Source organism: Diceros bicornis, chromosome 34, assembly GCF_020826845.1.
Source record: "Diceros bicornis minor isolate mBicDic1 chromosome 34, mDicBic1.mat.cur, whole genome shotgun sequence".
Lineage (NCBI taxonomy): Eukaryota > Metazoa > Chordata > Mammalia > Perissodactyla > Rhinocerotidae > Diceros > Diceros bicornis.
Genome location: NC_080773.1, coordinates 9,087,737 through 9,108,943, shown reverse-complemented (window position 1 = coordinate 9,108,943; position 21,207 = coordinate 9,087,737). Strand labels below are relative to the sequence as shown.

The 21,207-nt window shown below is 40.6% G+C and overlaps 1 long non-coding RNA gene across 1 annotated transcript in view; it reads right to left on the bottom strand.

The window, feature by feature from the left end:
• Window positions 1–1,325: 1,325 nt before the first annotated feature.
• The window catches only part of LOC131397840 (uncharacterized), an 81,682-nt gene continuing 61,800 nt past the window's right edge, over window positions 1,326–21,207 (bottom strand). The window contains exons 3-4 of the long non-coding RNA XR_009216792.1: window positions 2,226–2,486; window positions 1,326–1,875 (exon numbers count right to left, since the gene is read on the bottom strand). This is a non-coding gene — a long non-coding RNA (uncharacterized LOC131397840). The remainder of the gene's footprint in view (window positions 1,876–2,225; window positions 2,487–21,207) is intronic.

Genomic DNA, 21,207 nt, shown 5'->3' with positions numbered 1-21,207 from the left:
TTTCTCTGAGCTCTGTGAGCTGCACTAGCAAATTAATCGAACCCAAGGAGGAGGTCGTGGGAACCTCTGATTTTAGCCAGTCGGTCAGAAGTACAGGTAACAATCTGAGCTTTTCACTGGCCTTCTGAAGTGAGGAGATGGCGTGAGGCAGTCTTATAGGACTGAGCCCTCAACCTGTGGAATCTGATGCTAGGTAGATAGTGTCAGAATCGAGTTGAATTGTAGGACACCCAGCTGCTGTCCAAGAATTGCTTGTTGGTGTGGGGAATCCCCCAACACTGGAATTGGTACCAGAACCTATTTAGAGACCTTTTACATTCAATTTAGATGTGGAACTGAATCTTTTAAAAACAGAAACCAGAGCTTGTGTTCTCCCTGTTTAATAACCCCTGTTAAAAAAACAAAATTCAACTGAGTAAATTTGAAGATCTAATTGGCTTTATTAAACGATTCACGAATCAGGCAGCATTCCATCTAGCAAATAGAAGTCAGCTCTGAGGAGCTGTACAAAATGGAAGGTTTTTATAGGCAGAAGGGGGGGTGAAGCAAGGAAACAAGGATTATTTCAGGCAAGGTCACCTTAGTTTTGTCTGGCAGATTACCTCGCTAGCTGATCAGGAAATTCCAGACTGATTGGTTTAAAATTCCACTCCTGGGAGAGGCTGAAACTGCACTTAGGTTAGATATTAAGTCTTGGTTTGCTGGTGTGGGGCTTAGCACAAGTGACTCCATTTTGGGCCTGTTGTCTCTCTTTTAACACTCCAGTGGCTTCACTTCACACTTAAAATCCAACCTTCCTCTTGTGACCTTCCAGGCTGTCTGTGCCCTGCCCCCTGCTCACCCTCTGAGCTTACTTAATAGCACTCCCATTGCTACACTCCAGCCCCACCAGTATTCTTTCTTTTCCCAGGACAAGCCAGGCTCCTTTCTGCCACAGTGTCTTTGCACTTGCTGTTCTGCTTAGAACTCTCTTCCATATTTTTCTATGGCTCTCTTCTCTCTTTTCAGGTCACAGCTCAGATATTAGCTCCCCAGTGAGGGCGTTCCTGAGCCACTCTGTCATAAGTCCCTCTTCATGCTCCCCTAATTTGATTCTGTTTTCTCATAATGTTGACCACTACTTAGAACCGTGCTGCCCAGGACAGTAGCCACACGCGGCAAATTTAATTTAAACTGATTATAACTAAGTTAAATTAAAATTTGAGTTCTTCAGCTGCATTAACCACATTTCAAGTGCTCAAGAGTCACATGTGGCTAGTGGGTACCATATTGGACAGAGTGGATTATAGAACCGAAAAGTTCTATTAGACAGCACTGACCTAGAACTATCTTGTTGCTTTACATTTTACTCTTTTTTTGTGTGTCCTCTCAATATAATGTAAGTTTTATGGAGGCAAATACCTCATCTATCTGAATCAGCACTGAATCACTAAGGCTTAAAACAGTTCCTGGCACACTATAGTGGTTGCCCAATAATTGTTATATATGACTATGCATAAACCCCATGGTACTTAGCAAAGTGAACACACAGGGGCACACGAACACGTGTACAGCAGATGAATGGAAAGCAGAAACCTCCTCATAAACTTTATTACTTTTAAAAATGCTGATGGAGGGGAGACTTCCTCCAGCACAGGTAGGTTACTGACGTCCAAGTTCAAAGGCTCCAGGAGGACCCGGGAGGTGCAGTTCATGACTCTCTGAGGGAGATGAGCCTTCAAGATGATCTCACAGTTCTTGTCTCAAGACTCTGATTACAATGGAGAAAATGATCAGAGTGGAGCCCATCAGGATGCCTGAGATGCTGAAGCCCAAGGCCAGTCTGGAATTTTTCTGTGCTTTCCTTTGATTCCCAAGGAAGTTGGCGTCCCGGGTCTGTGGGGATGAAGGCAAGCTGGTGGGAGTGTTTCCAAGGGAGAAGGGAGATGGGGGGAGGTGGGGAGTGCAAGATCAGAGCTAGCAGTGTGAGGAAGGTAAGAGCAAGGTTCGGTCCCCCAGTGGAAAAAGGAAGAAAGAAGAGGGGCAGGATGAGGGAGTGGGTCTGGGCAAAACACATGAGAAAGAGAAGCAGAGGGGGGCAGTCCTGGGGAGAAGCAAGGGCAGCTAGATGGTGAAGAAGGAGGGAGTAAATCCCCCAGGAGGAACACCAAGAGCAGGGAGATGGGATGGGAAAGAGGAGGCAGACTGGGGACAACAGGAGTTGGTGGTAGCCAGATGGTGCCTACCTTGAGAGAGAACAAGAGGGCTGGGACTGCCAGCGGAATGAAGAACAGGAAGGAAATGATGGAAAGAAACAAATAATCCTTTACTGGGGGATTCAAGGACATCACGATGACTGGCTGCATTGGGATGAGCGGCTGCATCGGGTGGACCTTCTGCATTGAGTTGACCTGCTGCATTGGAGTGAGCTTGAACTCTGAGTCCCTGTGGTCAGTCACAGTAGTCATGGACCGTGGCCTGAGAAGGAGACGCTGGGCAGGTAGAATCTGCAGACAATGGAAATAGGGCCTGGAGAGGGGACATTTGAGTTCCCAAGAAATGACGACCAGCTGAACCAACCCCTCTGCCTAGAAAGGCACTGAAAATGGACAGTGTCCGAAGCCAGAACCTACCACACCTCCATATGTCTATATAACAGACTTGCTGGCCCTATAACACAATTGAACCCCCTCTATCCTGTCATAAGTCCTCTCCGCACCCGCCATTACCCACTCCATGTCTCCCTCTAACTGCTTCACTTTCCTCCTCTAAACTCTCCCCACCCCCACTCCACACACACACACTTAAACTCTCCCACTCTTCTGATTACCCATCACAAACCCAGCTCATGTCCCTAGGACTTCCCTTGGCTTCTCAGTCGCTGAGGCTGTCTTGGCGATTTGAGTCACTGGGTGTGGCTTCTCTATTGGCTACCACTTCATTATGATTGGCCGCTCCTGCATAGGCGAGCCTCGAGTGCTCAGACCCGGCTTCTGTTGGCTCAATGTATGTACGGGGCATTACCTCGCCACTCCCCTTTCTTCCCGCCCTCTTAATTGATTCAATGAATGAAGGGACTGGGTCACAGTTACTTGGCCTTTCCATTGTTGTTCCCGGTTTGAACTCCTGATTGGTTCAACATATAGTGTGTGAGTCTCACTTCCAGATTGAATCTGAGTGCAATGGGCAGATTTATTGATATTCCTCCACGGCACCTTCTGTATCCTAGGACCAGGCTGGGCCCTGAGGACCACGTGGTGACTAAGGCAGACAAGACCTCAACTCTCCTAGAATTCACAACCCATGGAAGAAAAGGAGGAAAAAGTTCCAAATAAATAAATGAAACGATTTAATGGAGGACCAAGGGCTATGAGGAAAAGCTAAAAGGAGGAAGGAGAGGAACTCTGGAGGGCCACACGAGGCAGAGAGGTGGGGCTGAGTGGGCAGGAAAGGCCTCTCTGAGAAGGAACATCTGAGCTGAGTCCTGAAGTACAAGAGGAGTCAGTCACCAGAAGATTTGGAGGAAAGAGCTCCTCCAGGGAGAACAGCAAGTACAAAGGCTCTGGGATGGGAAGGAGGTTGGTGAGAACGGGAACAAAAACAAGGGCACTGTAGCTGGACTTGGTGATGGATCTAGATGCAGAAACAGCACATACAACTGCATGTATTCAAACACACAGACAGTCTGCAGGCCAGCAAGTCCTCCTCAGAATTTTTTCGTTTTGAATGTTTTCAACATTTCCTTTGTATTAATGGCCCTGTGTTTGGTGCTGGAGGGGACACAGGGCAAGTGGGTGAGGTGTCTGTGCTCATCCCCTTGAAGAGTTAGGCTGAATGGCTGAAGGATCTCTCTGCTGGAAGTTCCTTGGCTTGCAGGTTCTTTGGTTAAGTGTTTCCCTTGGCTTTGCCAGGCCACCAGAAAAAGGTGAAAAAAGGTAAGATGATGAGGAAAGCACTCAGAACTCCAGACATATTCAGCCAAGTGGCTTATGCTGAAAATTTCTCATCTGTGACCCACTTGTTCTTGTTAGCTCTCCTGGTCTGTGGAGACGGAAGTGAGAGGTGCCTTCATGATGTCTGATCTGAAAGACCGTTGGGGATGGGACCAAAGCCACAGCTGAGAGCTACAACCTTCCAGCTCCAGCCCATAAAGTCCTAGGATGGAAGAGACGCAGACGGCGGGGGCTTTAGGTAAGGCATGGGACAGGAGGGCGGCAAGCGCTCAGAGAACGACCAGCCTTGATAGAGAAAGCCAAGAGATGGGACCTCCAGAGGAAGAATCAGGCCTGGACAGTAGCTTTCAAAGTGTGATCCCCTGACCAGCAGTGTCAACATCACCTGAAATCACTTAGAAATGCAAATTCTTGGGGCTGGCCCTGTGGCGTAGCGATTAAGTGTGCGCGCTCCGCTGCTGGTGGCCCGAGTTTGGATCCCGGGCGTGCACCAACTTACCGCTTGTCAGGCCATGCTGTGGCGGCGTCCCATATAAAGTGGAGGAAGATGGGCACAGATGTTAGCCCAGGGCCAGTCTTCCTCAGCAAAAAGAGGAGGATTGGCATGGATGTTAGCTCAGGGCTGATCTTCCTCACAAAAAAAGAAAGAAAAAAAAAGAAATGCAAATTCTTGCCCACTTCCAGACTTACTGAATATGAAACCCTGGTGGTACCCAGCAATCTGTGTTTTAATAAACCCACCATGTAATTCTGATGCAAACTAAAGTTTGAGAACCACCAGAATGAATGAGAAAGGGTGGAAGTGCCAAAGCCCCTCTAAGAGCTTCACTCTGACCTCTGGGGTTTGTCTTCAGGAGATTCCTTGGGTTCTGGAGGCACAGAGCCTCCTCAGCTGGGTCCTGCTTGAGGTTTTAGGTCCATAAACAGTGGGAAAAATAATAAAAATAATTTCACCTAACACAAAGAAAGACGTTGAGTCTTTAAATCAAATTGAAAGTACCTACTGGGAATCATTTGTAGACATACACACATAAATCTAGACATATTATCATCAAAATCCTCAATTCCAAGAATAAGGACAAAGTTTTATAAGCTTGTGGACTGAACAAACAAGGTTATTTGTATGGAGGGAGAATTAACTAAGCTACATACAATGATGAGAAAATACAGGGAATTTAACAACACAGTAGACATTTCAAATGATTAGAGTGGGGAAAAAGGAGTGAATTCAGGTTGAGTATGCTAGGGAAAATAAAGAAAAGTAGAAAAGGGAAGCAACATTTTATGTGTAAACTAAGATGGAAAGAATAAAAATAAGCAAATCAGTTACCATACTGAACTTGAGTTTCTTAAATTCCCCTAACAAGTTAGAAATTTCAGACTAAGAAAATAAATCACCAACATTTAGCTACATGTTGCCCACAGGGGTATACCAGTTCAACAAAACATTACCAACAACAACAACAAAAGATTGAGGACAAAGAGCAATATACGTACATAACAGAAACAGGGCAGAAGCAGTAATATCAACGTCAAAGCAAAAAGTAGATAAAAGTGACAAAGAGACAATGAAAACTAAACTGATCAAAAGTACAATTCACATAAGAAGATATCTGCCACAAATATTTATGTAGTAAGCTACATGTCAGCTAAATTGTGAAAATGAAAGCAACAGACAAAAGAAATTTTAATAAAGCCACTAGAAATACAAAGAGAAATTTACACAACCTGAGTGAGAGATTTAAATATGCCTCTTAGAAAATTTGAAAATAAAGTAGTAAAAGAACGTACAAATATGTACAGCATTTGAATAATTTAACCAGTAAGTGCAATTTTAGAGTTATTTAGAAACTTACACCCTAAAGTAGAGACCACATCTTCTTCAGTCATATCAAAAAAATATTTACAAAATTCATCAAGAAACTGGCAACAAACGGAACTTTACTAAATTCCAAAATGTAGAGTTCCTTAAATAATACAAAACAATCTAGGATTAAACAATAAACAGGAGACTTAGAAATATTTCTATTTGCAAGCGAAGAGATACTCTCATAAATTATACTTGGTTCAAAGAGAAAATCCAATATGAGATTAAAATTATTTAGGAAGCAGTGAAAAGGAAAAAACTTTAAGCTAAAGGTAAAGGACCATCACTAAAGCTGAATTCAGAAGAAGATTATTAAATAAAGGAGACCTGAATATATAAATGACCTAAATACCAAACTTTAGATTTTAAATAGGAAAAAGGCAAGAATTTAACACATTTAATAAAAATAAAACAAAGAGGAAAATAAATAAAACAAGAGGGATAGATCATTTAATATCTACCTTTTAAAAAATCAATTGCCCCAGGTGGTTTTATAGCTGAGTTTGGGATCACATCTTTATGGAACTGAAAATTTTTAATATCTTTAATGTTTCCAGACCATAGAAAATGATAGATATATGCCTAATTTATTCTATGAAGCTGGCTTAAATTTAATATGAAAACTTGTACAGTTGAAATAAATAACCCATCATAGACCAATTTCATTTATTACTACAGATGCAAATTTTATAATTGGCAAGCAGAATTCTCCACTATTCCAAAAGAAAAATACATATGCCCTAATAGAGTTTATTCCAGGAATTCAAAGATGGTTCAATGCCAGAAAAATCTATGTATATAATTCAATAAATACTAGAAAATATGAGATGAAGTTACATTTGCAGAGCTTGTAATCATCTATCTAGAAAATCTAAACAACTGTACTAAAAAAAATATTAGAATTCATTAGCAAATTTATTAAGGTGCCTGAACACCAAATAAATATATTAAATAAACAGCTTGCTTCCATACCAGAAATATTATGCTATACTATTTATACATGTTAGAAATGGAAGTGTAAAAAAATCCCTTTTGTCATAGAAATAAAAATTATAAAATACCTAGAAATATATCAACTGAAAAGTACAGGATCTAAAATAACTTACACAACTTATTGAATAATCTGAAAAAAATTGAAAGACCAATGTGCTCCTCAAAAAAATATTAAAAGTTTACTATCATTAAAATTTCAATAGAATCAAAAGATACATATATATTTACTGCAATTCTAATGACAATCCCAATGCAAACTTTTCTTTGAACTAGATAAAGAAATTTTAAAATTCATAAAGAAAAATAAACATTAAAGAATGGCCAAGTAATTGTAAATAAAGAAGAATAGTGAGAGGATGCTTTGCTTTACAACATGTTGTTAAATTTCATTATAAAACTAATTGATAAAAATCAAATCTGAATAATGTGGGTACAAAAACATCCATTATAATATACTGTCTACAAGAGACATTTTTATTTTATTTTATTTTATTTTATTTTAATTTTATTTTATTATTTTTTTGTGAGGAAGATTAGCCCTGAGCTAACATCTGTTGCCAATTCTCCTTTTTGCTGAGGAAGATTGGCCCTGGGCTAACATCTGTGCCCATCTTTCTCTACATTATATGGAATGCTGTCACAGCATGGCTTGACAAGCAGTGTGTCGGTGGTGCCTGGGGTCTGAACCTGCAAACCCCAGGCTACCGCAGCAGAGCGTGCACACTTAACCACTATGCCACCAGGCCAGCCCCAAGAGACACATTTTAGATTCAAAAATAAAAGTAGGTTAAAAGTAAAAAGATACCATGCAAACAGCAACCATAAGAACTGGAGTGTCTATACTAATATCCTGCAAATTAGACTTTAAGATAATAAGTGTTAATGGAAATAATTTGAAACATTTTATAATGCTAAAATGTCAATTTATCAAGAAGATATAATAATTATAAACAAATATGCACCTAACAATAGAGCCCAAAACTGCATAAAGCAAAACCTGACAGAATTGAAGAAAGAAATGGACAATTTGAGAGAGAGAAGTCAAGATGGCTGCATAAGCAGACTTCGAACTCACCTCCTCCCATGGACAGAGCCCATTTACAACTACTCATGGAAAAATTACCCCTGAGACAGAACTGAAAACTAGATAAGAGGAACTCCTGCAACAAAGGACAATCCTAATTGAGGTGGAAGAGGCAGAAACTCCCTTCTGGAGAGAAAAAACACCGCCTTCACAAGCTGCAGTGCCTCACGGCCACCCAGGATCAGCCCAAAGGTACACAGCCCTCCCTGGAGGAGCAGGGCCCTGAGCCAGAGAGCGCCCCCACTGGGAACATTTTGTGGACCCAACAAAATTGAGATGAGTGGCATAATATCTGACTTTGCCTGCTACTAAAACATTGGGGAGTACCCCCAGAAAAGCTGGTTCACAAAAAAATTAAAACTGGCTCATAAAGGGCCCACATGCAAACTCACCTGTTTCAGAAAGCAACCTAAAATCACCAGAAAGAAAGGTGCACAGTGCATTGGGGAAAAGAGACTCACCTGAGAGGCCCTGAGTGCATCGCAGTGAGAGGGGAGACCTCTCCAGGGACTGGGACATTGATGACAGCCATTGTTATGGCCTGGTGTGGGCATGTTGACACAGATGCCATTGGAGTTCTCCCTGGGGCCTGCTAGCCCAGGTCTGCCCCACCTACTAGAGCATTGATTTAATCCAGCTCAGCCAGGGCAGGCAGCCCACCCTAGAGACTGGCCCCACCCAACAACAAGCCCTCAGGCAACTTCTGGGCCTGCATAGATTGGTGACTGGATTCTCTGCAGCCTGGCAATGGAGCCAACTTCAGTGGGGCAGGGTGTACACAAGGAGTGGGTGGAGAATGAGGGGCGAAGGTGGTGTGGAGAGACTAGGTCCACTTCAGGAGGTCGGGGCGTGCACACGGGGCAGGACTGTGTTGACTGTGTGTGTGGACCTGTGGGTGGCAGGGCTTGTCAGCTGCAGAAAACTTGTGCTTCTCAAAGACCCACATAGGGGGTTTGCCCCACCGTCCAAAGCCTGAAACAATTGGGTGCTCCTGTGACTGAGGCCAGCCCCACCCAGCTGCAATCCTCAGAGAGCTGACAAGAGACCTAAAGGCTGGAGGCTTATAGCAACTGTAAGCCCCTAAGCCTAACAACCTGCCACGGTGGGGGCCTACTCACTTAAAAGAAATATTGCAACACAAATGTGCTATTAGAACTTGCAGCCAACTGTGCTGGGGGTCCCCACACCCGATAAAGAGACAAAAGGGCCCACAACAACTACAAGCAGCTGAGCATTACAACAGCTGGCCAGGAGCATAACTCGGCCTCCCTGGGCGCCTACGAGGAGAGAAAACAGGCCACAACAGAAGGACACACGTAGCCCACAGAGGGGTCACCCCTGGAACATTGAGAACTGAGGGAAGCACACTGCAGGCCTCCTAAGCCATCACTTATATAAGGTCACCTATCCAAGAGCAGGAGACGTAGCTGACCTACCTAATACATAGACACAAGCACAAGGGAAGAGGCAAAATGAGGAGGCAAAGGAATACATTCCAAGTAAGGGAACAGGACAAAACACCAGAAAAGGAACTAAGTGAAACAGAAATGAGCAACCTACCCGACAGAGAGTTCAAACTAAGAGTGTGAAGGATGCTCACTGATCTGGGTAGAAGAATTGATGAACTCAGTGAGACTGTCAACAAAGAAATGGAAGATATAAAAAAGAACCAATCAGAAATGAAGAATACAATACTGGAAATGAAAAATTCACTAGAGGGACTCAAAAGCAGAGTAGAAGATACAGAAGAACGGATCTGCGAGCTGGACAAAAGACTAGAAGAAATTACCCAAGCGAAACAGGTAAAAGAGAAAAGAATTAAAAAGAGTGAGGAAAGTCTAAGGGACCTTTGGGACAACATCAAGTGCACTAACATCCGTGTTATAGGTGTCATGGAAGGAGAAGAGCGAGACAAAGGGGCAGAGAATCTGTTTCAAGAAATAATAGATGAAAACTTCCCTAACCTAAGGAAGGAAACAGACATTCAGGTACAGGAAGCACAGAGAGCCCAAAACAAGATAAACCCAAAGAGGCCTGCACCAAGACACATCATAATCAAAATGTCCAGAATTAAGGATAAAGAGAGAATCCTAAAAGCCGCAAGAAAAAGACAAGTTACATACAAAGGAAACTCCATAAGGCTATCAGCTGACTTCTCAGTGGAAACCTTACAGGCTAGAAGAGAGTGGCATGATATATTTAAAGTGCTAAAAGGAAAAAACTTACAGCCAAGAATACTCTACCCAGCAAGGTTATCATTCAAAATGGAAGGAGAGATCAAAAATTTCCCAGACAAGCAAAAATTAAAGGAGTTTTTCACCAAGAAACCAGTGCTACAAGAAATGTTAAAGGGACTTATTTAAGGGGAAAAAAGAAGACCACAAATAGGAAAAATTATCTATTTCCATGATAAGAGGGTAATGGATACAAATGCACAAAAAAAGAGGTTAGATATGATATCAAAAACATAAAAGGAGGGAGGAGGGGAGTTAGAGAGTAGAGCTTTCAGACAGAGGTCAAACTGAAGAGACCATCAATTCTGTACAGAAGGAGAAAGGAACAGAGAAGGACTACTAAAACACTGAGGAAAAAAAAGTTAAAAAATGGCAGTAAGTACATACTTATCAATAACTACTTTAAAAGTCAATGGACTAAATGCTCCAATTAAAAGGCATAGGGTGGCTGATTGGATAAAACAACAAGACCCATATATATGCTGCATACAAGAGACACACTTAAGACCTAAAGACACTCACAAACTGAAAGTGAAGGGATGGAAAAAGATACTCCTTGCAAATGGCAATGAACAGAAAGCTGGAGTAGCAATACTCATGTCAGACAAAATAGACTTTAAAACAAAAACTGTAAAAAGAGACAAAGAAGGGCATTACACAATGATCAAGGGAACAATCCAACAAGAGGATATAATACTTGTAAATATCTACTCACCCAATGTAGGTACACCTAAATATATAAAGCAATTATTAACAGACATAAAAAGAGAAATAGACAGTAACACAATAATAGTAGGGGAGTTTAGCACTCCACTTACACCAACGGATAGATCAGCGAAACAGAAGATCTATAAGGAAACATTGGCCTTAAATGACACACTAGAACAGATGGACCTAGTAGATATATACAGAGCATTCCATCCAAAAAACGAAGAATACACGTTCTTTTCAAATGCACATGGAACATTCTCCAGGTCTGATCACATATTAGGCCACAAAACAAGTCTCCATAAATTTAAGAAGACTGAAATAATACCACGCATCTTTTCTGACCACAATGGTATGAAACTAGAAATCAACTATAGGAAGAAAATCAGAAAAGCCACAAATACGTGGAGATTAAACAAAATGCTACTGAACAATGATTGGGTCAATGAAGAAAAAATCAAAAATTACCTGGAGACAAATCAAAATGAAAATGAAAATACGACATGCCAGAATTTATGGAATACAGCAAAAGCAGTTCTAAGAGGGAAGTTTATAGCAATACAGGCCTATCTCAACAAACAAGAAAAATCTCAAATAAACAATCTAATAATGCACCTAAAGGAACTGGAAAAAGAAGAACAAACAAAGCCCAAAATCAGTAGAAGAAGGGAAATAATTAAAATAAGAGCAGAAATAAATGAAATAGAGACTAAAAAAACCATAGAAAAAATTAATAAAACCAAGAGCTGGTTCTTTGAAAAGATCAACAAAATTGACAAACCTTTATCTAGACTCACCAAGATAAAAAGAGAGAAGGCATAAGTATGTAAAATCAGAAATGAAAGAGAAGAAATTACAACAGACACCTCAGAAATACAAAAGACTATAAGAGGATACTATGAAAAGCTATATGCCAACCAAAAATTCTTAGACTCATAGAACCTTCCAAAACTGGATCAAGAAGAAATAGAGAATTTGAATAGAACAATCACCAGTAAGGAGATCGAAACAGTAATCACAAACCTCCCCAAAAGTAAAAATCAAGGACCAGACGGCTTCCCTGGTAATTTATAACAAACATTCAAAGAAGACTTAATACCTATCCTCAAACTCTTCCAAAAAATTGAGGCGGGGTGGGGGAAGCTCCCTAACTCATTCTATCAAGCTGACATTACCCTGATACCAAAACCAGACAAGGACAACACACAAAAAAAGAAAATTACAGGCCAATATCACTGATGAACATCGATGCAAAAATCCTCAACAAAATACTAGCAAATCACATACAACAATACGTTAAAAAGATTATACACCAGGATCAAGTGGGATTTATTCCAGGGATGCAGGGATGGTTCAACATTCACAAATCAATCAACGTGATACACCAAATTAATAAAATGAAGAATAAAAATCACATGATCATCTCAATAGATGCAGAGAAAGCATTTGACAAGATACAGCATCCATTTATGATAAAAACTCTGAATAAAATGGGTATAGAAGGAAAGTACCTCAACATAATAAAGGCCATATATGACAAACCCACAGCTAATATCATCCTCAATGATGAAAGACTGAAAGCTATCCTTCTAAGAACAGGAACCAGACAAGGATGCCCACTCTCACCACTCCTATTTAACACGGTACTGGAAGTCCTAGCCAGAGCAATCAGGCAAGAAAAAGAAATAAAAGGGATCCAAATTGGAAAGGAAGAAGTGAAACTCTCACTATTTGCAGATGACATGATTTTATATATAGAAAACCCTAAAGAATCCACCAAAAAACTTTTAGAAGTAATAAGAGAATATGGTAAAGTTGCAGGATACAAAATCAACATACAAAAATCAGTTGCATTTCTATACACTAACAACGAAGTAGCAGAAAGAGAAATTAAGAATACAATCCCATTTACAATTGCAACAAAAAGAATAAAATACCTAGGAATAAACTTAAGCAAAGAGGTGAAAGATCTGTACACCGAAAACTATAAAACATTGCTGAAAGAAATTGAAGAAGACACAAAGAAATGGAAAGATATTCCGTGCTCTTGGATTGGAACAATTAACATAGTTAAGAAGTCCATACTTCCTAAAGCAATCTATAGATTCAATGCAACCCCTATCAAAGTTCCAACAACATTTTTCACAGAAATAGAACAAAGAATCCTAAAATTTATACGGAACAACAAAAGACCCCAAATAGCTAAAGGAATCCTGAGAAAAAAGAACAAAGCTGGAGGTATCACACTCCCTGATTTCAAAATATACTACAAACCTATAGTACCCAAAACAGCATGGTACTGGCACAAAAACAGACACATAGATCAATGGAATAGAATCGAAAGCCCAGAAATAAATCCATACATCTATGGACAGCTAATCTTCGACAAAAGAGCCAAGAACATACAATGGAGAAAAGAAAGTCTCTTCAACAAATGGCGTTGGGAAAACTGGATAGCCACATGCAAAAAAATGAAAGTAGACCCTTACCTTACACCATACACAAAAATTAACTCCAAATGGATTAAAGACTTGAATGTAATACCTGAAACTATGAAACTTCTAGAAGAAAACATAGGCAGTACGCTCTTCGACATCGGTTTTTGCAACATATTTTCAAGCACCACATCTGACCGAGCAAGAGAAACAATAAAAAAAATAAACAAATGGGACTACATCAAACTAAAAAGCTTCTGCACAGCAAAGGAAACCATCAACAAAACGAAAAGACAACCTAACAATTGGGAGAAGATATTTGCAAGCCATACATCTGATAAGGGGTTAATCTAAATATATAAAGAACTCATGCATCTCAACAAGAAAAAAAACTAACAACCCAATTAAAAAATGGGTAAAAGACCTGAACAGTCATTTCTCCAAAGAAGATATACAGATGGCCAACAGACACATGAAAATATGTTCAAAATCATTAAATATCAAGGAAATGCAAATCAAAACTACAATGAGATATCACCTCACGCCCGTCAGAACTGGTATAATCAACAAGACAGGAAACAACAAGTGTTGGAGAGGATGTGGAGAGAAGGGAACTCTCATACACTGCTGGTGGGAGTGCAAACTGGTGCAGCCACTATGGAAAACAGTACGGAGATTCCTCAAAAAATTAAGGATAGAACTACCATATGATCCAGCTATTCCACTGCTGGGTATTTATCCAAAGAACATGAAAACACCAATGCGTAAAGATGCATGCACCCCTGTGTTCATTGCAGCGTTATTCACAATAGCCAAGACTTGGAAGCAACCTAAGTGCCCATCAAGGGACTAATGGATAAAGAAGATGTGGCATATATACACAATGGAATACTACTCAGCCATAAGAAATGATGAAATCCAGCCATTTGTGACAACATGGATGGACATTGAGGGTATTATGGAAAGTGAAATAAGTCAGAGGGAGAAGGTCATATATCGTATGATTTCCCTCATTACGTAGTAGATAATAACAACAATAAACAACCACACAGAGACAGAGATTGAATTGGTAGTTACCAGAGGGGAAGGGGGGATGGAGGAGGGCGAAAGGGATAATTCGGCACATGTGTGTGGTGATGGGTTGTAATAGTATTTGGGTGGTGAACATGATGTAATCTATGCAGAAGTAGAAGTATAATGATGTACACCTGGGATTTATACAATGTTATAAACCAATGTTACTGCAATAAAAAAATTTTAAAAATAAATAAATTAAATAAAATAAAAAAAGAAATGGACAATTCAACAATAATAGTTGGAGACTTCAATACTCCACTCTAAATAATGGATAGAACAACTAGACAGAAAACCTATGAGGATATAGAAGACTTGAACAACACTATAAATCAACTAGTCCTAACTGACATCTATAGAACACTCTACCCAATAGCAATAGAATACACATTCTTCACAAACCCATATGGAACATGCTCCAAGATAGACCATACGCTAGGCCATAAAAAAAGTATCAACAAATTTAAAAGGATTGAAATCATACAATGTATGATCTCCAAACACAATGGGATGAAATTAGAAACAACAGAAGGAAATTTTGGAAATTTACAAATATGTAGAAATTGAACAACACACTCCTAAATTGCCAACAAATCAAAAAAGAAATCACAAGGAAAATTAGAAACTTTTTGGTGATGAGTGGAAATGAAAGCACATCATACCAAAATTTATGAGATGCAGCTAAAGCAGTGTTTGCAATAAGATTTATAGCTGTAAGGACTTCAGTTTGCTCAAATCAGCAACCTAACTTTCCACCTTGAAAATATAGAAAAAGAAGAGCAAGCTAAACCCAAAAGCAAGCAGAAGGAAGGAATTATTAAAGATTAGAGCAGAAATAAATGAAACAGAAAACAGAAAAACAATAGAGAAAATTACCGAAACCAAAAGAAGGTTTTTCTGAAAAGACTCACTAAATTGACAAACCTTTAGCTAGACTTATCAAGAAAAAAGAGAGAAGATACAAAATATTAAAATCAACCATAAAAAAGGGACATCACCATCAACTTTACAAATACTATGAACCACGTATGACAACAAATCAGACAGTTTAGATGAAATATAAGAATTTCTAAAAAGACACAAATTACCAAAACCAACTCAAAAAGAAATAGTAAATCTAAATAGGTATATAATAAGTAAAGAGAAATTTGCAATTAAAAATAATCCCACAAAGAAAAGCCCAAGCCCAGATGGCTTCACTGGTGAATTCTACCAAACGTTAAAGGAGAAACACCAATCCTTTACAAACTCTTCCAAAATATGGAGGATGAGGGAAATTCCTAACTTGTTATATGAGGCCAGTATTACTCTGATATCAAAGCCATTCCATGACATCTCAAGAAAACTATGACCAATCTCTTTCATGAATATAAATGCAAAAATCTTTAATAAAATATTAGCAACCAAATACAGCAATTTATAAAAAGAATTATACACCATGACCAAGTGGGATTTATCCCAGAAAGGCAAGATTGGTTTAACATCCGAAAATCAATTAATGTAACACCATATTAAAAGAATACATTTTAAAATCACACAATCATCTCAATGGATGTAGAGTAAGCATTTGACAAAACCCAAAAGTCATTCATGATAAACACTTTCAACAAACAAGGAATAAGAGGGAACTTCCTCAGCCTGTTAAAGGGCATTTACAAAAAATGCACATCTAGGGGCCAGCCTCATGGCCTAGGGGTTAAGTTCAGCGTGCTCTGCTTCAGTGGCCCAGGTTCAGTTCCCAGGCGCGGATCTACACCACTTGTCAGAGGCCGTGCTGTGACAGCGACCCACATACAAAATAGACAAAGATTGGCACAAATGTTAGCTCAGGACGAATCTTCCTTAAGCAAAAAGAGGAAGATTGGCAACAGATGTTAGCTCAGAGTGAATCTTCCTCAGCAAAAAAAAAAAAAAGCCCATCTAACATCACACTTAACAGTGAAAGACTGAATGCTTTCCCACCAAGATAGGGAACAAGACAAGAACGTTCACTCTCACCACCTCCATTCAACATTGTATGGGAGGTCCTAGCCAGTGCAATTAGTCTAAAAAGAAATAAAAAGCATCCAGATGGGAAAAGAAGAAGGAAAAACTGTCTTGATTCAAAGTTGACTTAAATTTACATGTAGAAAATTTTAAGTCTCCCTGGAGGGGAAGAAAGAATAGGAGGACCCCAGCCACCATCACCACTGAGGACCCCAACAGCCCTCAAGCTGCTGCAGACACCCACAGCGTTGGCTGCCAAAGACCCCACAGTCTTCACCAGTGCTGACTTCAGCTGAGAGAGCTGCACAGAGACTAGGCCACTGTGCCTCCCCAGAGCCAGAACTGACAGGTGCATCCTGCTAGAGCTGGAGCACTGCAGCCCACCCAGCCTGTGCCCCACAGGTGAAAGTCTCTCCCCACCAGAGCCAGCCTGTAAAGTCTGGAAGAGACCACTGCTCTCTCAGATGTGCACATATCGATGCAAGGCTACAAGAAACACAAAAAGTCAAGGAAACATAACACCACCCAAACAATACCATAATTCTGCAGTAATCGACCTCAAAGAAAATTCTAAGGAATCCACAAATAACTATTAGAACTAATAAACGAGCCCAGCGATACCGCAGAATACAAGATCAGTCTACAAAAATCAACCATATTTCTATACAAGAGCAATGAACAATCCAAAAATGAAACTAAGAAAACAATTCAATTCACAATAGGATCAAAAAGAATAAAATAAAGAAAATAAGTAATAAATTACAAGACCTGTACAATGAAAACTACAAATCATTCCTGGAAGAATTTAAAGAAGATCTAAACAAATGGAGTGACATCCCATGTTCAAGGATTGGAAAACTCAGTATTATTAAGATGACAATACTCTCCAAACTAATCTAAAGATTTAATGCAATCTCTATCAAAACTCCAGCTGGCTTGATTTTTGTAGAAATTGGCAAGCTGATCCTAAAATTCATGTGGAAATGCAAAGGACTTAGAATAGCCAAAACAATCTTGAAAAAGTAGAACAAAATCGGAGGACTTACAATTCCCAATTTCACAACTTACTCCTGATTATAAAGCTGTAGAAATCAAGACAGTGTGGTACTGACATAAGGATAGAGATGTCACCAGAACAGAACTGATAGTCCAGAAATAAACTCTTATATTTATGGTTGATTTTTGACAAAGGTGGCAATACAATTCAATGGGGGAAGGAGATTCTTTTCACAAAGTGGTGCTAGGAGCCAGCCCTGATGGTCTAATGGTTAAAGTTCGGTGCTCTCACGGCTTGGTGGCCTGGGTTCATTTCCGGGTGGTGGAACCAAGCCCCTCATCTGTCAGTTGCCATGCTGTGGCAGCGGCTCACATAGAAGGACTTACAACTAGGACATACAACCATGCACCAGGGTTTTGGGGAGAAAAAAAATGGTGCTGGGACAATTGGATATCTACACTCAAAAGGATGAATTTTGACCCTTACCTTAAAACTTAACCTACACAAAAATTAACTCAAAATGGATCACAGACATAAGAGGTAAAACTATAAGACTCTTAGAAGAAAACAAAGGAGCAAATCTTCATGACCTTGGGTTAGGCGATGATTTCTTAGATATGACATCACAAGCACAAGCAATAACATTTTTTAAATGATAAATTGGACTATATACCTATGGGTGGGCCTCAAGTACAGGCAGTATATTCCTGACTGACTCCTGATTGGTTCCAGGAGTGCTGAGGGCAGGATTTATTCACTCTTTTTACATGAACATGTTAGGAGCCCACTGCACACCAGGCCCTGTCTGTGCTGGACTGGGCCAAGTGGTGACCAGACAGACAAGGCCATGGCTCTGTTAAAGTTACAGTCCACCCTAGAGGCAGGGGATAAACACTGAAATAAATAAATGAGATGATATCGGAGCTGCCCAAGGGCCATGAAGGGAATAACTAGTACAGGAGAGGAGGGTAACATGAGGTGGAGGATCAGGGAAGGCCTCTTTGAGGAGAGCACATTTGAGCTACGGATAAATCCAATGTGATAAGATCTGGGGGAGGAGTTCCAAGCAGGAGGAACAGCAAGTGCAAAGGCCCTGACGTGGGAAGGAAGTAGTGTGTTCCAGGGCAGTGTGGCTGAAGTGTGGTGAGGCAGGAAGGCAGGAGGTATGTGGGCGGGAGCAGACCAGTCAGGGCCCGAACACCTGGGAGGGGGTTTGATTTTATTCCAAGTGCTGTGGGAGCCTGTCAGAGGACAAAAACTGGGGAGAGATGTGATCTGATATACATTTTCCAGGTTCTTGGGCTGCCCTGAGCAGAATGGAGAGTGGGATGCAGCAGGCTTCTGCTCTTCTTATAGGTACAGAGTCTGAAGACTCATGCCAGGAGAGAAAGGGACAAGGCTCAGATTATGTGGGCACTGGGTATGGCAGGGTTGTGTCTGGAACAGAGAAGGCCCCAGGGAATGTCAGGTGAGAACAAGCCACATGGGACTATGAAATCGCATGTGTCCTTGTGTGTGTGTGTGTGTGTGTGTGTGAGAGAGAGAGAGAGAGAGAGAGAGAGAGAGAGAGAGAGATATGTTGATGGACTCACCTGTGCCCTTTGCCTCCTGGGAAGTCATTGACCCTCGTTCCCTGGTAGGGTAGGCACTGGAGGTGAGGGCTGAGCAGGGCAGTGTCAGGAATCAGAGTGTCCTCCTTGCCTCTACAGCTCCAAACAACGTTACAGGCCGTCAAAACTGAGCCCATACGCAGTCTCGCAAATACACAATCACGACCAAACACAATCATGAACTTATCTACATGAAAAGCACACGTATTTCTCTGTCTGTCTCTCTCTCTCACACACACACACACACACACACACACACACTCCACAAACCAGCAGGCCCCTCTTAGAACTTCTTGGTTCTAAAGTTTTCAAGATTTCCTCTCCAATACAATCCCCATTGTAAAGAGTTAGAGGAATAAAAGCAGTTAAATCCACCGCTTTGTGGTGACCCCTTTGGGTGAGCAGTGAATGTGATTGGCTCGACAACCTCTCGGCTGGTGGGACTCCTGCCCGGAGGGTCCTCTTTACTGGAGAGTCCTTTGCCTGGTAGGTCCGTTGCTGATGTGTCCCTTGTCTATAGAGTTTCTTAGTTGGAGTGTCTCTGTCTGATGTTCCCCTTGGCTTTGTCACATCAGCAGAGAAAGATGAAAATGCGTCCAAGGAAAGCTCTCCAGATTCTGTATATTCTCAGTCAATTTGCTCACATAGAAAAATGTTTAGTTCTAGCCCAGTTGTTCTTCTTATTATTTTTCTGGTTAGAGGTGATGGGACATAGATGTGATTTAATGAGGGAATGCCACCGGTGAGAGAGGGGAATCATTGAAGACCACAGTAGGGACAGAGTCAGGGCTGAAGGCCACAGATCCCACCCCCAAATCCCTAAGATTAAGACAGAAAACAATGCAGGGAGTGAGGACTTTAGGAAAGGGATTTGAGATGTGCATATGTGTGTGTGTGAAGGGCTCAGGTATTGACCAACCTTGAGAGAGACGCAGAGGGTTTGGACTCCGCAGACCTCCCTCAAGTGGTCTTGATTGTCTAAATGTCACAAAGGCCCTCAAATTCTCCCCCTTCAAACATGGACCGATGTCCAGCCTTTATCTTGAATTTTAGGGGCCAGCCCGGTAGTGGTTAAGTTTGCATGCTCTGCTTCAGTGCCCTGGGGATTCGGATCCTGGGCACGAACCTACACACCGCTCATCAAGCCATGCTGTGGTGGTGTCCCACATACAAAATAGAGGAAGATTAACATAGATGTTAGCTCAATGACAATCTTCCTCAAACAAAAAATGGGCAACAGATGTTAGCTTAGGGCCAGTCTTCCTCACCAAAAAAAAAAAAGAAAGAAAAGAAACCTGGGAGTTGGTCATCTAACTAGATCAGAGGCTTCCACTGAGTTTGTGGAAGAGAAAAGAGTTCTTTATTAAAGAGAGAGATCTCTAACTGATACCAACACACTACAAAATTTATTAGTTAAATTAAATGATTTTTAAAAATTATTTTATGCATATATATATCAATAATTTTTAAATATTCAACAAATCTAAACTCTAGGTGGAGTAACTGAAATAAGACAACCAATTTATTGGTCTGGATAATTAAATAGAAGGGATATCTCAAAATTCAGAGAAAAACTACAAGAGAACAACACAAGAAAAAAAGAGAATTATTTAAAAGGTCCAGGAGATTTAATATATAATATACAGGAATCTCCAGAAAAAAAGAGGAAGTCATAAACCAATAATAGAAGATAATTTTCCCAAGCTGGAAAGAAAACCTCAGACTGCACATAGAAAGAATTCACAAAGTCCCTAGGAGAATTGTACACACACACACACACGCGCACACACACACACACTCACTCACTCCTGGCTTATTCTGGTGAAGTTCCTGAATTCTAAGACTAAGGCAAAAGTCCCAGAAAGTTCTAGACAGAACAAGTTATTTAAAAGGAGAGAGAATTAGGCTAGCACCACACTTCTCTTTGCCATCCCTGAACCTGGACACGAGAAAATGGCAACAGACCATTGAGAGATAGAGTGACACGAGAATATTATCCCTAGTCAAGATACTGTTCATGTGTTCAGATTACAGAGTCTTTTTATTTCATACGTGATTTAAGAAGGTTACCGCCCATGTACCTGATCAATAGAAAGTACGTGAATCACTCTAACCCAACAAAAATTAAGTAAGACATCTCCAAATAGAAGACAGAAGGCGAGAGAACAGTGGTGAGCGAGACGTGTTTGTGTGTGTAGATACTCAAAGCCAAAGGGGTAAATGTTGATAATGAGACTGGGGATTTGTAAGATGTGTTAATGTTTTTAAAATTAAAGAAACATACTCT